The 5,427-nt window shown below is 37.4% G+C and overlaps 1 non-coding gene across 1 annotated transcript; it reads right to left on the bottom strand.

Moving 5' to 3' along the window:
* Nucleotides 1–288: 288 nt before the first annotated feature.
* On the bottom strand, nt 289–360 carry TRNAC-ACA. Its single transcript has one exon. It is a non-coding gene; the product is annotated as a tRNA-Cys (tRNA).
* Between the last annotated feature and the right edge of the window lie 5,067 nt (nt 361–5,427).

Here is a 5,427-nt window from a genome sequence, read left to right on the forward strand (position 1 = left end):
ATGGTTGGATGGCATCACTGACTGGATGGTCATGGGTTAGGGTATACTTCGGGAGTTGGTGATGGACAGGGAGGCCTGGCGTACTGTGATTCATGGGGTCGCAAAGAGTCGGACAGGACTGAGCGACTGAACTGACTGACTGATCCTTAGTGAAAAGTGAAAGTGAAGTTGCTCAGTCGTGTCCAACTTTTGCGACCCCGTGGACTGTAGCCTACTAGGCTTCTCCATCCATGGGAGTTCCCAGGCAAGAATACTGGAGTGGTTTGCCATTTCCTTCTCCAGGAGATCTTCCCAACCCAGGGGTTGAACCCGGGTCTCCTGCATTGTAGGCAGGCGCTTTACCGTCTGAGCCACCAGGGAAATCATATTTATACTTACATATATAAAAATAGAAAATCAGGAGAGTTCCAGAAAATCATCTACTTCTGCTTTATTGACTATGCCAAAGCCTTTGACTGTGCGAATCCACAAACTGTGGAAAATTTTTAAAGAGGTGGGAATACCAGACCACCTTATCTACCTCCAGAGAAATCTATATGCAGATCAAGAAACAACAGTTAGAACTGGACATGGAACAACAGACCGGTTCCAAATCAGCAAAGTAGTACTTCAAGGCTGTATATTGTCTCCCTCCTTATTTAACTTATTTAACTTGTACACCATGTAAAATGCCAGGATGGATAAAGCACAAACTGGAATCAAGATTGCCAGGAGAAATATCAATAACTTCAGGTACGCAGATGACACCACTTTTATGGCAGAAAGCGAAGAAGAACTAAAAAGCCCCTTGATGAAAGAGAAACAGGAGAGTGAAAAATTTGGTTTAAACCTCAACTGTCAGAAAACTAAGATCATGGCATCTGGTCCCACCACTTCATGGCAAATAAACAGGGAAACAGTGGAAACAATGACAGACTATATTTGAGGGGGTGCCTCCAAAATCACTGCAGATGGTGACTGCAGCCATGAAATTAAAAGATGCTTGCTCCTTGGAGGAAAAGCTATGACCAATCTAGACAGCATATCAGAAAGCAGAGACATTACTTTGCCAACATAGGTCCATCTAGTCAAAGCTATGATTTTTCCAGTAGTAATGCAGGAATGTGAGAGTTGGATTATAAATAAAGCTGAGCTCTGAAGAATTGATGCTTTTGAACTGTGGTGTTGGAGAAGACTCTTGAGAGTATGTTGGACTGCAGGGAGATCCATCCAGTCCATCCTAAAGGAAATCAGTCCTGAATATTCATTGGAAGGACTGATGTTGAACCTGAAACTCCAATACTTTGGCCACCTAATGCGAAGAACTGACTCATTGGAAAAGACACTGATGCTAGGAAAGACTGAAGGCAGGAGGAGAAGGAAGGGGACGACAAAGGATGAGATGGTTGGATGTAATCACCGAAGTGATGGACATAAGTTTGAGCAAGCTCTGGGAGTTGGTGATGAACAGGGAAGGCTGGCATGATGTAGTCCATGGGCTTGCAGAGTCAGACACGACTGAGTGACTGCACTGAACTGAACTGAGTAAATATATCTGATGGAGATTAGAATAGATTTATTTACCATCATTTGATTCTTCATAATAAGTTATAACTTGTCAGAGGGATCAGACGGGGTGAAGGTGGGAGGGGGGTTCAGGATGGGGAACACATGTAAATCCATGGCTGATTCATTGTCAATGTTGGCAAAAACCACTATAATATTGTAAATTAATTAGCCTCCAACTAATAAAAATAAATGGAAAAAAAAAACATGATTATTAATTATGAGTTATCACTTATGGAAGATAAAAATTCATGTGCATATTTTCAAACTAAGGAATCTATCTTTAAAAAAAAAAAACTTTGGAAATACATACTGAAAAATGAACCGCAGTTGGCATCATGTAATATTTTAAACCTTTGTAGCAGAACAGAAGGTATTTAAAATAACTGCAGAGAAAATTTGCAATTTCACAATAACAGAAGTTTCTTGAGTTGAAAGTTGAAAGCTTCAGACAAAACAACTCTCCTTCCATTTAGACAATGAGTTACCCTATTTTGTAATAGGCATTGTACCACTGGTTAATAAGATAAAAAAGATGCTGTGCCTCACTTTATAAAGCTCACTATAAAGTTAAAAAAAGGTAGAAAGTCATACAAATAAATAACCACAGTTGAGTGTGACCAGGTGCTATATATGCAGGCATAAATTGGATATTTACTTCATATTTGATTATCAAAATATGTCTATGGTAGACAAATGATATCTCTATTTTATTAGTGAGGAAACTGAAGGTCAGGAAGTGTTGCTTTTACACTGCTAAAAAGTCATCATTATCTGTTTCTCATGCAAGACTATCTGTCAAAACTAGTACTCCAACCACCAACCTATGTTTCAACTAGGGAATAAGAGAGTGTTTATGGCAGTTTGGTTTATAACTTACAAGCCCAAAAGAGGCCTACATGAATAAATAAATGCCATGAACCCACGCCTCTTCACCAAAAAAGAGTTGTAAACATGCTAATAGTGTAGATAACAGAAAGTTCCTATATGTACAGGTGTTTAAGCAGGACCACAAGTTAGTCTGAAGTATAAACTAATGGGGTGGAACAAGCTGAATAAAGAAGTTAGTCATGTGAAGAATCTTCCATGTTCAGTTCAGTTCAGTTAAGTTGCTCAGTCGTGTCTGACTGTGACCCCATGGACTGCAGCACGCCAGGCTTCCCTGTCCATCACCAACTCCCAGAGCTTAGTCAAACTCATGTCCGTGAGTCATGGTGATGCCATCCAACCATCTCAATCTCTGTCGCCCCCTTCTGCCCTCAATCTTTCCCAGCATCAGGGTCTTTTCCAATGAGTCAGCTCTTTGCATCAGGTGGCCAAAGTATTGGAGCTTCATCTTCAGTTTCAGTCCTTCCAATGAATATTCATGACTGGTTTCCTTTAGGGTGGACTGGTTGGATCTCCTCGCAGTCCAAAGGACTCTCAAGAGTCGTCTCCAACACCACAGTTCAAAAGCATCAATTCTTCGGCGCTCAGCTTTCTTTATAGTCCAACTCTCACATCCATACATGACTAACTGGAAAAATGAAAACTTTGACTAGACAGACCTTTGTTGGCAAAGTAATGTCTCTGCTTTTTAATATGATGTCTAGGTTGGTCATAACTTTCCTTCCAAGGAGCCAGCGTCTTTTAACTTCATGGCTGCAGTCACCATCTGCCATGTAATTAGCAGTAAAAGCACTGTAAGAGGAGAGCAGTATTTCCACGTGAAAAAAGGGACAGGGTTAGTCACTCGGTTGGGTCCGACTCTTTGTGACCCCGTGGGCTGTAGCCACCAATCTCCTCTGCCATAAGATTCTCCAGGCAAGAATACTGGAGTGGGCAGCCATTCCCTTTGGCAGGGGATCTTCCCAATCTAGGATTCGAACTGGGGTCTCCTGCATTGTAGGCAGATTCTTTACCATCTGAGCCACCTGGGGTTTCCACATATATTAGACAAATTGCCAACTTGTATGCTATTCAAAAAACAAAATGTGCCTAATGCAGAACAGAAGGGATATCCTAGAGGGTTGTGTATAACTACTTTACACTATTAAAAGGAAGGAAGGCTTCATTTGTGACTAACTGTTTACTGATATTCTTTTACTCATTAGCAGTTTTGCTACTGGCAAGATCTATTTTCCTGTTGGTCTCACTTGATTAACCAGGTAGTCTAAGGAGCACAGAGGACAGAGCATCAGCTTTGCCTGAAGCAGAGCTACAGTCAGTTCATAGAAGAGATGACTGCTGAGCTAGTTTGGGGGAACCCAAGAGCAGTTTGCCAGTTAAGGCTGTAGGTGTGAAGTGAAGATGGCTGAGGGAAATCATGGCAAGCAATTCTTTATTATTTGCAATAAAAATATTTAATACAATTTTTAATAACACATTTAAAAGTCTTTTTCCTTCAAAATATAAAAAGAGGTTTGAAATTGATAAAGGTGGGCTGTTTCCTCTGATTGAGCTATTCATCCATGAAAACATTCTGTACAAATGATCAAAGGCTAACTATAAAAAAAAATCAAATTAATGGGTGATCTCAAGAGCAATTACCATACCACCATTGCAATTATTTGTATAACCAATATTAATTACTAGGCATTATCCTAAGCACTTAACATTGATCATCTTACTTAATCATAGGAATACCTCTGTACATTTGTGCAGCATATATTTCATATCACAGATGAAATAAAAAGTCATTTAATACAATCTACTATCCACCAAAGGTAAAAACGCTATCAAAGTAACAGAAGAAAACATTTTTTTCAAACAGATAAAGTCTAGCTACAAAACAAGCCTATAGGTAATATCTTAATAGTGAAATATGAAAGCAATTGCCTTTAAAATTACAATTAGGGGAAGAATACTGCTCTTGTTAATCCTATTCAGCTTTTGCAAGACGTTCTAGTCAGCTACTTTAAGTAAACATATATTTTAAAAATCATAAATAAATAAAACAAAACTGCAAATATAAGAAATAAAATTCTCATTATTTGTAATTAATATGATTAATGACATAAAACCCTGTAAATAATCCAAAGAAAAATTGTTAAAAATGAGTATTTAGCAATGTTGCAAGATTTAAGGTCAATTTACTAGGTAGTTGCCAGATGTAAGATCAACTGCATTTCTGCATATCAACATACAGTCATATATTATAATTTCAGAAAGAGATGATTCAAACAGAATCACAAATAATAAAGTACCAGGAACAAAAGCAAAACTATTATTTGTAGTTAAGACTTGTATATAACTAATGAGAAATTTCACTGATAACACATTAAAGGACAGAAAAATAAATAGAAAAATATTTCTACAAATTGTCTCAAAATTGAAAGTTTCCTTCAATGAGCCATTAAAAAATAATTTCCAGTAGATGAAAGCAAGGTTTCTTAATAGCAGCACTGTCGACATTTTGGGTCAAATATCTCTCTCTAGTGGGGAGTTGCTTTGTGCATTTTTGAATGTTTAGTAATATCTCTGGCCTCCATCCAATAGATGGCAGTAGAACTCCTCATTTTATTGTTATAATCAAATTGACCCAGACACTTACAAATGTCTCCTGGGGAGCAAAATGACCCCCAGTTGAGAACCACTGGATTAAATATATAAATATGAATTACAATTTTTAAAATATAAATACAGAAGATTTCTTTGAGATGTTGAGATAAGAAAAGATTTCTTCAAAAGAAACAAAAATATATAACAAGGAAAACTGATGATAAATTAAGAAATTAAATTTGTTAGCATACCATAAAGAAGCTAAAAGCTAGGTGAAGATTGTATATTTGCAACATATCTGAAGGAAAATATTATCTTGAGTGCATAAAAGCATTAACAAAAAGAGTCAAATAAAAAATAAAACCAATAAGCTATTAGGAAAATGCAATTTAAAATCATAAT

Source organism: Cervus elaphus, chromosome 26 (genome assembly GCF_910594005.1).
Source record: "Cervus elaphus chromosome 26, mCerEla1.1, whole genome shotgun sequence".
Lineage (NCBI taxonomy): Eukaryota > Metazoa > Chordata > Mammalia > Artiodactyla > Cervidae > Cervus > Cervus elaphus.